The sequence below is a fragment of the Corvus brachyrhynchos genome, unplaced genomic scaffold (assembly GCF_000691975.1).
Source record: "Corvus brachyrhynchos isolate BGI_N302 unplaced genomic scaffold, ASM69197v1 scaffold213, whole genome shotgun sequence".
In the NCBI taxonomy this organism is placed as follows: domain Eukaryota; kingdom Metazoa; phylum Chordata; class Aves; order Passeriformes; family Corvidae; genus Corvus; species Corvus brachyrhynchos.
Window position 1 is genome coordinate 766,972 of NW_008237233.1, and position 14,151 is coordinate 781,122.

Genomic DNA, 14,151 nt, shown 5'->3' on the forward strand with positions numbered 1-14,151 from the left:
CTTTTATAGGGATACAGGGGATCAGCAAGGGGACCAATGGATTACAGAGGGTCTGGGATAGACCAGTGGGTTACAGAATGATCTCCATAGGGTCTCCCAAAGGATTGTGGGTCTACTTTTCCTCACCATGACTCCAAAGTCCTTTCCAGGGAGTCCTGCTGGGCGATTGCGAAATCTCTTATCTCAGCAGACATCCCTCCCGGGCAGTGGCTGGGCATATCCCACATTAGCTTATCAAATAAAGACTTCCAGTTTAAATCACATTGTTACTCAGAGGCATTACTCTTCCACAAGTATTGGTCAATTCTCAGCATTATAAAACTTGACGTTCACAGTTTTAGCCCAGTATTTGATAGAGAATTCTGAACTGAATTAGGAAAAAGTAAGTAAAATCCAAACATTAGAGAAACAAAGTGCAATATTAAATGTTTGCTTTATAGATTATATTCTATGGCTGTTTGTACTTTTTTTTTGTTTTTAGTTTTGGTGCTGAATATGTCCTTGTAGACTCTTGTTTTAAGAAAACTATGTGGAAGACAGTTTAATTTTTCCTATTGCTCTTCCTTGTGGAAAATAAACTTTTTTTAAAAAAAAAAATTTAAATGTTTTATCTATGCATGAAAGAAAAACCACAAGTATCACATAGTACAGGAACTTACTGCAGGAAAACATGTATTGCCTATCTTAAACAATAGAGAAGAGCTATTTCTAGAACTATACCACAGAGTACCACAGGAGTCTAGTTTTGGGATCCTCAGTCTCTTACATCAGTGAGCTCATGGGGCCAGGTCCCACATGGGAAATGCCTTTTTAGGACTCTGTATCATATTACAGCTGTAGTGACCCTATTCTGAGGTGTCTGGTCCTTTCCCTGAGAACATGACACAAATTTTGGGGGGATAGGAGGAAATTAGGGAGTGACTTCGAAGGTCTGTTTTGCAGATGGGACTTCAACATGAGGTTTATTGACTTGGGTTGTAGAAGGTCCTTTGCTCTTCCCTTGACAGTAAGCAGATGTCAGAATGTCATCCTGTGCCCTGTGCAGTGTTGCTGAGTCTCCCTAGTGTGCCAGCAGCATGGCAGTGCCACTGCATGTCCTTTAGGCTGTGCACAGGCAAAATGGATTGTCACCATCCTTCAGGATCAGCATGCCATTTGACCTGTGAGGGGCTGGCCTGCGCTGTTCCTCTCCATTGGTGTTTGGGGTACTGGGCCACTGTGTTTCCACAGCACTGTATCTTCACTTCAGTGATGCAGCTGCTGATGTGGGCAACACAGACACTGATCCAACACCCTACATTATACAAACAATAGGACCTCCCTCTCTGAAACAGAGCATTTCAGCCAGCTTAATTTTGAGTTTGTTTTTCGTGAAGAATGCAGACATTCTTCAGACAGACTTTCCCTCCCTATTAATAACACTGTTAGTTTTTGCCTAAGTTCTGGTTGAAACCAGTAAGAAACATGAAGGTTGGTTGTCATTTTGCTAATCTGCTTGGAGATCTGTTAGTGTTTAATCTCTACTAGCGAAGAAGGACCATGCAGCTGTTCACTAACCTCCCCACCAGTGGGCTGGGAAAGAGACTCTTCCAGAGGAGTCAAGTGAGAAGGTTGAGATAAAGACAGTTCAATAAAGCAAAAGCCACAGACACAAAGCAAACCAAGGAATTCATTCCCCATTTCCAGTGGACAGTCTTGTGTTCAGCCATCCCCAGGAAAGCAGCACTCTGTCATGCCTTAGTGGTGACTTGGGAAGACAAACTCCATTACTCTAAATGCTCTACCACTTCCTTCTTCCCCCAGCTCTATATGCTGACCATGGCACCATATGTCCTAGAATATCCCTGTGGTCAACTAGGGATTAGCTGTACCATCTGTGTCCCCTCCCAGCTCCTTGTGTAGCCCACTCACTGGTGGGGTGATTGAAGGAGCAGGAAACACCTTGATGCTTTGTGAGCTCTGCCCAGCAGTAACTAGAACTCTTAATCTGTCATGTCAATGCTGCTTTCTGTGCAAATCTGAAGCACATCCCTGTCATAGCTAACTGTGACAGAAATACCCCAGTCAAAACCAGAACAAACTCCTTCCTACCTGAGTGACTTTTTTTTTTTTTTTTTTTAGTACCTGCACAACCCTTCTTAGGGGTTTCTAATGCTATGTGGCAGGGTTAGAATTTAAATTAGCACCATTAAAGGGACACTCTTCTAGCAGTTCTGTGCAACATTTTGAAATCCTGCCATTTTAGACCAGCACTAACAAATTTAGCTGTATTGTCAGTGTTATTATAAATTTGGAAGTTATCAAAGTTTTGAGATCTGATTTTTTAAATGGAGATGTTTCTTATTTCTTTATATAAATACCTGAGTGTACATACATAAGTCTGCTACACCAGGATGTAAAACTAATGGCTCTTCCACTCTTCCATTAGAGTGTTCAGAGCAGCAGCAGGTTACAATTTCTTAAGCACTCGAGCTTTGAGAGGCAATGCTGCAATATGGATCTGTGGATACAGATATGCAGCTAGCGAGAATTTCTCTTGCTTCTTTCCAGTCCCGTAGATATTTTTCTCTCTCATGGAAGATACTAGTAGAGTTCTAAAAGCTGTGAACACCTGCGACCTTGCAAAGCTTTGTTTATGGTACAGTTGAAAAATATTTTGACAGTGGATGTTTTAGGATTTTAGCCAATCAATTAGCAGATCCTTTGACCAATTAGACTATGAAGAAAAAAGTCTATAAAAGAGTTGTAAAATAATTAAATAAAGGAATCTTGCTGCACAATTCCTGCCTGCTGGATCTCTCTTCTCCTCCCTACCACTGCAGGATACCGTGATATGGATCAATATATTTTCTGGGAATTAGCTAGTTGAAACATGTACCTAGTACTTTTTAACCCCTTTCTAGATTTGAGCCTTCCTGTGTTATACAGAAATGGACCACTACCTCACCATGATCTTCATCCACCTTACCTTTCCAAAGCACAGCTACAAAGCATGAAGTCCAGCTACAGCAGTGAAGAAGGGTCTCCAGAAGTAGCCTGTGAAGCTGGGCAGCAACCCAGCAATGCTTTTCTGCAGGAAAACATCTGCAGATGCTGCTCATTGGAACCAATTCCTGTGACTAGGTGCACGGCTATAGGCAACTCTTGCAGAGAGACAAATGCCCAGCGGAGATTTTCCTGCATGAGGACAGCTGCTCCTGGGGCCATAGAGGCCAGACATCTCACATGTTTTGGATTTTGTGTGGAGTCCGCATTCAGAGATCCACAGACATGTTAGGAGTTACCAGAATTTCTACTGTATGACCATTACTGTGGATTTCAGATCCTGGATTTTGATGTTATTAGTGAAAGTCACTTGCAAAGGCACATTGTCAGGCACATTCCACCTTGCACTCCAGATCATATCCTAGAAATAGGAGGAAAGTAACCTGTATCTTCTCCCAGAAATCATTCACTCCTGGAACTCCACCTGGATACAGCGTGCTATTTTTAGAGCTGGATCTCCCTATCTCCCAACCTAGTGGATGTTACAACAGAGGAGTAGCTTCTGAGTAAAGTCCAAGTGCTGCCATGAAATCCAAGTTGAACAGTGTACCTTTCACCTAGTACAATCTTCTAACGCAAGATTCGGAGTTCAGAAGGACACTGCCTGTTGAGTTTGCTTTAGGCATCTTGCCTGAAATGTTTGTCATATTTGGATGACAGACAACTACCTGGATCAGAGAAGAGTGCTAAATATAACATAAAAATTGAATTATTTAGATGTGTTTTAAGGGGGAGAGGAATGTACAATTAAAAAATTAAAAAACACATTCAGAAAGCGTCACCGTGACCGCTGCTGACCACTGCCCAGGCTAGCTCCAGCGGTGTGCGGCAGGAGTGGGGGGCAGCTGGACGCATGGAGCTTTAAGCCTGCTCCTCTGAAGCCTCTGCTCCAGGCACTGCTATGGCTCCAGCCTGCTAAGGTTCCAGACACTGTGGCAGTCAACAGCCCTCGAGGAAGGGAAAGATAAAAAGTAGCGTGGAGGCTTGCCACGGGAGGTATTGCAAGTTTATTGGAGGGTATCCACAGAGAACAAGCCCAGACCAGCTCTTGGTAGCAATTTATAAAGGGAGGCGTTACAATGGGGACGGCTTGACAGGGGACCAATAGGGGTCTTTAGGGGAGGGATGTGGACAGGGATAGACATTCATATGGGCCAATAGTCTCAAGGGGTGGAGGGAAAGGGGTGACATGCCCCAAAGGGGAGACAAGATTTAGGGAATCTCCAAGAGGGGAGGTATCCAAGGGGGCAGGGTCTCGGGGGATTGACAAGGACCACATAAGGATAAACCGGGAGGGCTGTGATGGACACCGAACTTTCCGGAACAATGGGAGGGGTTTGGGTGATTAAAAAAGAGCCAGAACAAGGGGAGGAGAACAACCATATAGGGAGCACCGGGGGAGCGGCTTGGATCTGGGGCAAACCAACTGGGAGGAGGAGTGGGGAAGGTAGGGACGAACCATCGGGGTACAGAGAACATATGAAAATACAATAAAAACACCACATCACCACAAGAAAGTTAGCCTGGCACTTTGTGATAATTCTCTGCTACTCCTGTAGTCCAATCTGACGTCTTATACAGGAAAATCTCAGCGCTCTCTCTAAGACAGTGCATTCCATCTACCATGAGCAGCTCTCTGCATGATCTTCTGTTGGGGCACTGAGGGTAACAACCAAGTACACAATGTTTCCTCTTGCTCCCATATGTCACTACCAAGAGTCTATCGTCTTCCATCATAAAGATTTAGCCTCTCCAGGCTAAAGCATGCCTTTGACTCACCAACTCTGCACGAGATGCTTTGTCATGGAGAGGCCACAACCTGTTACTTGTGTATTGGTGTAGTAAATGTAATTTCTAAAATGAGCTGATGAATGTGATGCCATTCTTTCTCAAAGGAGACATGATACTTCTGTTTTCAGCTGAAGAGTAGGTTGGAGCATAGGAGGAGGGGAAAAATTATTGCAAAACCTAGTTATTATTTACCTGAAAAGTAATTTCCCAGGCTAAAAAAAGGCCTTGCTGTGATGGGACAGCCTTAAATTAAAATGAAACTCCCCAGTGGAGATGGTCAATACTCAAGGCAAAGCTGTCATTGTTGCCCATCAGCTAAGAAACAGAATTTAAGAATACTTTCTTAAGGTAAAAGGTGTCGAGTATTCACAAGGTAATGACTTCTGATTAATAAATTGCTTTTTTATCATTTACGCTCTTGCTTGGGGTGTCTACCCGAAGTCAGCTGAAGTCTGTTTACACCAGTCCATTTCTTCTATAATTAGCCCATTTTTCCTAGTTAAGAATTCCAAGAGAATAGATCATGGTAACATCTTCAGGTCTGTTTAAAAAGTTTATTTCAGTGTTAAATATGCAATATAAACAAAGAGAAACCTGCAACAGTGTTTTACAGCTATATAATTATCTCCTATAAATTAAACTAAATTGTCCCCTTCCCCATCATTTAACAGGATAAGTCAGGAAAGACAGTTTTTCTGCTGCCCATTATTTTTTAGTGCATCAACGCTGTTTATGGTGACATAGTTGCACATCACTGAAGTAACAAAGCTATTCTTCAGTTGCACAATGTAATACTGACCTCCCAAACAAAACAAAGGAAGAAAACAATACCTGGCCTATGCAGAAGTAGATAAATGTAATTTAAGTAAACTTTAAAGCCACAAAACTTTCACTTTTTTTCTGATTTTCCCTTTTTCCCCTTATAATTCAAAGTAATTCAAAGGAAGTAATGATCTTCTCTTAATCCCTTTGCTGTCTTCTTCTTCCTATATTATATTCAAACTTTTTAATGATTCAAAATATCCTACTTTTTTTTTGTGCATATAACTTATGCTACCATAAAACCTCATATAAATCTATATTTCCTCAAAGAAAACCCATTTCATCCACCTTTTTGACCCAAAATGCCTTCTCAGAATGAGCTTGAAAATACACTATAGACTTTCTCCCCCTGATTATCTTTTATGGAAAAAAACCCCCTAGGAGTACTGACTAGATAAACTTTTGAATTCCTTGTATAAAAGTCACATTTTATTCATGGTATGAACTAGTAAATAGATGTTTGCAATATAGGAACTATTTTAAGGTATTTCAGCATTATTATCATGAATTATCACACAATGAATGCAAATTGACTTACCTTGAAGGTGATTTTATCACAGGTTAAAAGCATTCAGAGGAACCACTAATATTAGAGCTCACTGCAGTGAACCTGTACCTTTTTACCTGGGAGATAACACATCCTACCTCTGTCTCATGATTATCCCTCCACCCCCCAAAAAACCCCAAAAAACCAAAGCACTACAAACCACAAACAAATGAAGCTTTAAAAAGGTTTATAAGCAGCATTTTCATGTAGCTAATATAGGGAAACACTGTTCTAATGAAGGCTATACTACCCAACATTTGGGCTTATAGTTTTTTGCTTCCCATATGCAATTAGAAAGTAATTTTAAATTACATTAATTTATTTGGGATATATTTGGTATTCTTCTATGACTTTGCATAACCAAATACTAACTAGGTTTCTGGCACAACCAGAAGAAACAAGAAATATTATGCTTGAGAACTTGGTTAGGGTTGAAACAGAGTACAAGCAACATGTTTTATTTGCTACTGCAAAAGGCAAGCTCCACTGTGCTAAACCTCATTCTCTTGGCAACTAGTTGATAAATACAAAATACTCCAACAAGTCATTCTTTTACCCTTGGCTCAAAGGGAGCAGATCTGAAAGTAAAGAAAAGTTGCTATTATCACAATTAAAGAGCAGTGCAGGGGGAAGGAAGAAACCCAAATTTTGCAACTGGCCTTTCCACCCAGAATGTCCAAGCAGCCACCAAGAGAGAAGCCAGACATCTCACCTCTGACGAGCGCACAGATATTTTTAGCTCAGTAGTGCAATCTGCAGTTTTTAAGTGCATTGCAACAGGAAAGTCCCTTGCTGAAAGCAGTGAGAGGCCCTTCAGGAACCTCTGACAGAGCAAATTCCCCATCAACATGCATCTACCTCTATCACCTGCGTCACTCTGCAGGGATAATGTGGAGAGCCCCAAACACAGGCAGGCATGGACAAAAGGGACTGCGGGTAAGGAACAGCTTTGATTTATGTGATCCAGAGATCTGTTGACTGATTACACGAAACAGAGATCTGTCCGGTTCACACAAGGACAGTTTAGACTTGGACGTGCCGTTTTGTTTTCCAGCTTTATAAGAAGATGTTCTTTTTCTGCAGCCCACAGATCTTTCTAAACATGGTGACAGTTTTAAAAAGGGGTTTCAAAATGCTGTTACTGGATTATTCTACAGAGCTGTGAATTGTACCCAGGAACTGAACCAAACACTTTTCTCCAGCCCTCCTGCAAGGCAAGTTGTTGACAGGAGGAGCAAGCACTCTTGTGACCTTTAAAAAGTTTTACATTCATAAAGGCAACCCAGACCCCCAAGAAGCCTTAAGGCTAGCGTTGTTACAAGAAGACAAAGAGTGGAAAAAACCTAAGAGCAGTAGAGCCTGCTGAAAACCAAAAGCTACTGGGATTTATCGGTGGAAGCAGTGTGTGCTATGGACACAGCCAGAATGACATAGCAAGAAACCTTGTCATGTTGCCTCTACTTAATTTCCTCAGAGGCAATGGGTGTCATCTGCTTGCTTAAGTTTAGTCCTACGTCACTCAGCAACGTTTGAATGTCGTGGGTGAGCACAGAACACACCACACTGAGCAACGTAAACACAGGCAACCACCTTAATAGGGGTGCTATGGGAACACTGGGTCTTGTCAGCAGGATCCAGTCACTGTCCCCTCTGAGCAGGGATAGTGAAAGTGCAGCCTCATCCTCAGCAAGGGTGTCTGACTCTCAGGAGCAGCTGCAGGGAAAATCGGTCTCTTGGCTCCTGGTCTGAAAGTCCCTTGGCTCCCGTCTCTAAAAGGTGCTGCTGACACCAGACTGTCTGGGGCGGGGAAAAGAGACTGTGTCACCATGTTCCCCATGAGGGTCAGATCTGTCCACACATGCACGGGTTTTATATTCTTGGCTGCTCCTCCAGAATTCACAGCTGACACTAGTTATTTCTAGGAGTTGTTTCTCTCCAAAAGGAAAAAGCAAGGGTGGGGGAAGAAGATGGTTGCAATTATTTAAATAAATAGCATATAAGCAATTGGTCTTATTAAAGAAATAGAAATAATAAGCTCAGCCTTTTCACATCTTGTGTGCTTATATGGATTATGACAAGTCCAGTTCTGTACAATTAATTTCATGGATGTATGATTTGCTTCTACATGATAGTACATATACCTAACTGCTGTTTTTTCTTTTCTTTATTTTTTGAGGAGGTCATGTTACATAAACACAGTACATAGAAAAGGCAAAAATTATCATCAAAAGTAGGATTTGTGGCTCACTGATTATGTTTACTGAGTTAAAAGGCTGAAATTTTTTCCATTCTGTTGATTTCCTTGTAGTTCACAGATTTTTAATTAGGTTTGGCTCTTTAACTCAGTTTCATCTAGCTCTGATTCATGACTGCTGCATCACTAAACCTGCAGTAAAAGAAATTTTCACCTTCCCCAGTCACCTTCCTTTCATGAACAAATAGAGGAGTACTTCTCTCAATCCAGTCAAGGTCAGCACAAACAAAAGACAATCAGAAAAAGGCAATTCTGGGGGAATGACTGGACACAGATCTGGGAAGAACATTCTGTGTTCCCCTGCACCAACATCTGAACAGTCACTGGCAACACGCCTAGATATTTTGGATGTTACATGTCTGTCGAATAAGTCAAAGATCCAGATGTAGAATCTAGCAATTATTACATTCTTCTGGTGTCTTTCAACCCGTCAGCTTGTGATTAGGGTACAGAGAAGTATAAATATAATGGTTTTTAATCAGGTATGTTTTTTAGGACGCTGTTTTATTTATTGGAAAATGGACATATATTTATTTCAGTTCATCAAAACAGTATTTTAAAAAACTTCTTCTAATTATTTTTAGAGGAAAGGTTCTAAGAGGAAATTTCTCTCGTAAATCATGGAGGACAGGCATTCAATTGTGGCATCAGCCTTCCCAGTATCACGTCCATAGAACAATGAGGAGGAAATTGCTAAAAGGTTTGTATGAATGCAGATTATGAAATTTAAACTCTTACTTCTGAACTGAAAGGAATGAAGCATCCTATAGGGTAGGTTCACTGTAAAATTAAGGGACACAGTTTAGCTCATGCAACTTACTAAAGATAAATTATCTGCGTACATTCTTGCATTTTGCTTCATGGTTTCTTTAACCCAAACCTTAGAATTCTGCAACCAAAACTGCAGAATGCTCCATCAGGCTTGCATCTTCACAGATCCAGCATGGTACAACCAGTGTACTCACAGCTGCTCTGCGTGTCTAACAGATGGCAGGCTGACAGCACATTGGTTATGTCATTGAGCCCACAGGTTCATTTTGCACAGACTCTGACAGGTTCAGAGGAACTTCTTTAATTCATTTGTAACATACTAAGTAAGACAGTTTGTTTTTTTATAGTAAAATACACCTTACAATTACTGAAAAATATGCTATATACAGTTTTGTCCTGTGTGTTCCAGAAAGCTGAAAGTCCTGCCAGCCAGCCTGTGCTCAGTTTTCTGACACCCACGTTGTCTCCTTAATAGACACTGCTCTAATTTCCATTGCTCTCTAAAGCAACTGATGCTCTCATCAATGAGCTATTTGTCCTGTCACTCTGGAAGGGCAGCAGTGGTGTCCACCACCCCCAGCTGAGTGCTTGCAGAGAGAAAAGTAGGTCCTTTAATACAGCTAAGGCATAGGCAACACCAAGGATTGCTGCTTTGAAGATGTGTTATCTGAACCCCCATTTTCCTGCAATCCTCCAACATTGCTGTGCCCAGAAACACTCTTCCTATGTTTAGTTAAGTGGAGGCTGCTGAAGTAAGGAAAGAAAGTCTCCTGTAAGCCCTGTGTTCATGTAACCTTTTTTCTCAAAGTGCTGCAATTTCCTGTTGAGTTACGTAAAACAGTGGTCACAGAACAGATGACAACTAAATCTTACAATTTGCAATGACATTGTTATGTTTCTAATATAATGGTTTGCTGACTTTCTCTTTAGAGCCATGAGTGGAGTCTGTACTGCCCATGTATGAAAGAGAGAGAGAGAGATATTCCAGAGCTCCATCATAATACCTCTTAATGCCTGCATGAGGAAAGTTTAACTATGGTTAACTTTTACAAAAAATATGACTTCACCTTTTTAACCTAACATAAACTGTAGTGTAGTCTTCCATTTAATAGGAACTTATTGCTGCCCATCTTCTTCTTTGATTCATTCTTGGGGTAAAGGAGAACTCTAAGAACTAAGCAATATTTATGCTATCCACTGGAAACCTACTTTTCAACAGAAAAATTTTCCTATGAAATTATCTCTTACTGAGAATATTCTGTGTGCATTAGAGTTCATAAATATACATAAATAAGGACAAGCTAGAACTCAAAATATATAATTTTCTCTCTGAATTTACTCCAGGTGACCGGTGTCTTTGAAGAGTGCAGTCCTTGTAGCAACACTAAGACATAAGCAACACTTGTAGCCAGATACGGTTTAAATGCCATTATCCAATCTAACTGCTGAAGCCATAAGCTACATCAAACAGCAACCAAAAATTTCACCCTGATCATTTCTACTAAGCATACATTTTTGCTTGTGAATCCAGAGTAATTCTTCTGCCATTAAAGTCTTAGCATGCAGGAGACTTAGTATTTGAAAACCATCTTCGTCATCTCATTTTTCTGTTTATAATAATATATTAAGAATTTTGAAGAACACTTTCTCATCTTCACCTTCCCTACTTTTTTCACTATGATCTCAGTAGTCTTCAGGCTTCCGAAGCTGTGCAAGCTTTATATAGCAATATATACCACATACTTTCCATGTCCCACATCTTATAGCATGACCATAAATTATTAAGTAAAGCCTCAGATAATTCTGGATTTGAATGAGGTTTCATGTGAATGAGTCATAAAACACACAAAGAGCACTTTCTGTAAAGATAAGGGAAGGGATTCTTTGCTAGGGACAGCTACCCAAATTATTGCCTTCAATATGGTTTTTCAAGTCCATGTGCTTCTTTTTAAATAAGGGAAGACCAGGAAATTTCTATAATCAGCAACACATTCCAGCTATTCTAGCCTAAAGCACTACATCAAGTAACTTGAAAGGAAAAAAAATTAAGATTTCATTTTAAGATTGCAAAACAAGATGTTTTTCAAGCAAACAAATTAAAAAGGACAGCAGCAATTTATTTTCCATATTTAAAATGCTTTGCTTCTTCGTCCTTTTATGAATATTATAAACAATCCTCTGAAGGCTTAAAAATAAAACTTGTTTCCTTACAAAAGAAATTTGTTCTACACTTTACTTTATGTAGAGCTTTATTTTTAAAATGTCCATTGAAGCTAACCTGGTAGAACACAGGATACAGAGGTCAGACTAAAAGAGTGCATGTGAAATTTCCTAGTTTCCTGGGTTTATATTTGTGTATGTCACTTGGATAAACACTGAAAACAATCAATGGAGTCATCTATTATTGCAGAGTTTCTTATAGCTATTAAACATTTCAAGTTCTTTGGTATATGTAAAGGAAATTTTGGAGGTAAACTTGACATATTCCCATTTTATTTTATTACGTGCTCTCTAATGGTATGGCCAATATGTAGTAATTTTTGCTTAATAAATTACAAAGCAAACCTGCACATCTATTTTCTCACTTCTGTTTTCTTTACACATGTTCAATCTATATGTTTGAAAAACTTCTAAAAGCTACATTATTAAATGAATAGTTTTTATGAGTTTAATTTAGAAATAAGGAAATATATTGGAAAACAAAAAGGTGCGTTAGAAATAATAGGCCTTGTAAATGGCACAAGGCTATTTTTGTTTTATGAAGTGTTCTGTCTGGGAAAACACTTTGACTGTAGCAGCAGGAACACAGCTGGTGTGTGCATACCAGAACATACAACTGCTGCTGGAGTGAAACTATTGTGTTTATTGTTAAAAGACCAGGACAATGCCGGGGCATCCCTGGATCTAAATCCTGCAAAACTTGCTCTGGCAGGGAGCTCCCCTGCAGTGTGGGTCCAGCGCTCCAGCTATTCTGACAAGTCTTGTTCCTAGCTTGCTGTAAACAGGAAATTGGAGTGGAGAAGCCAGGAAAGAAGTACGAAAACCCCTGCTAAACATGTTGTGTAATGAGCTGACAAGACGTGCTTGAACAGAGGGCTTACCGAACAGAAGCTGAGTCATGTTTCTGTAACCAATGCCAGATTTCCCTTCCCCAGCACCCTCCCCCACCTTATTATTATTGTTGTTGCTGGTTTTTATTATTAATTTTTATTATTATTTATTATTTTCTTGTTTTCCTGTGTCAGCCCTGACAAGTTCCTTCACTGCCTGGGTGATTGAGAGCAGCTGTTTATAGCAATCATCTTGATATCACACAAGACTGAACATCCCACAGCTTCTCAGAAACACTAGCACAGAGCAACAATATTTAAAAAACTTGACAATGTCATTTCCATTAAGCAGGAGTTCCTCTTTCATGGACTGTACTATTTTTTTAAGGAGAAGCAGCAGGACAAACTAAATGTGATTGCAAGGGCACTGCACAAGCATAGGGAGAAGCATTCATTATCATACCCTCTTCAGCCTTCAAAGACGGTAAGACTGGTCTTATTCTTACCTGGCAGTTGGTGAGGAAGCAATGCACCACAAACTCATTCCACTGCCTGGAGGAGAAATCAGAAATAGTTAGTTGCTGTAACTCTTAGCATTCTGCCAGGCAAACAGGGCAGTGACTGGGCTGCTGATGGGAGCAGGGTGGCATGAGTTGCAGGCTGAACTTTGCTGCTTAAACAAAGACAGCAGAAGAGACAACTTCTCAGCTGGAAGAAAGGTGTGGGGATTTTTTGTCTTAGATATAATCATGTAAAACAGATACATCTTATGTAGTCCATCCTTTACTAAAAAAAAGTTTAAAATTCATGAAAACAAAACAAAAAAAAATCTAAATTAAACAAAAAGTCCAAAACCAACCAACCAGACAAAAGAACCCAAACGTGAAAAACAAAATAAATAAAGTTCTAATTTCAATTACGATGTTGTTATCAGAGCACAGCACACTATTCTGAGGTTTGATTTTTGATTGCATTCATATCTGAACATTAAAGACCTCTTTCCTTAAGTCAATTGATAACAAGAGAATCTTCATCAAAATAAAAATAAGTAAATGGCTAATACATTGATGAGGAAGGTTTGAAAACATAACTGGAATGAAATCTGATGTCACAAGCCTGATATTCACACTAATAGACACATGCATACACATCACCTTCAAACTTATTCCTTTTGAGAAAATTCTTTCCTAGTAATTTTTTTTTGAATGGCTAGGGTTGATGATACTGATTTTTTTAAATGAGAAAATAAAAGAAGCTGGGCTAGCCTTATCTTGTCTTCTTAGATTTATTTTGTCACCTTTTACTGTTATCTTCATTTCCATATAAAATAAAAAAGGAAATATATTCCTCACCAGTGTTGATTTCCTCGGAAAACAGTGGCAAGTGGCAAATAATTCATATTTGCTTGTTTTGCCCTTCCTATCTTATGACTACCTAAGCCAGTTTTCTCTTTCAACTGCCCCTAAACCTGGCCCTGCTCATTTTATGCAGAAAATAGCAGAGGTGGTCTGTGCTAGCAGCTCCAGTTTGAGTCCTTAGCAATACCAACTGAGTTTTAATTAGTATAAAAAAATTTGTCAACCTTCATTCCAAATTGCCTTAATGGTCGTTAGCATCCTTCACTGAGACTATATACAAACACCTGAGGACAATACCACTATAGCTGCCCAGAGCTGGGTCATCCACCAGCTGTCTCTTTCTGATGTGGCCCAAATTATTCCTAAGATAAATCTTCCTACCTGTGAAAAACTCAAATATCAGTAAGATTTTTGTCCTGCCAAGCACTCCTACTAATTTTTGTCTGACTGCGCAACAAGCTCCCCATGCCTTCCAATGCTGCTCTAACACTTGTGTTGCACCACTGCATAATG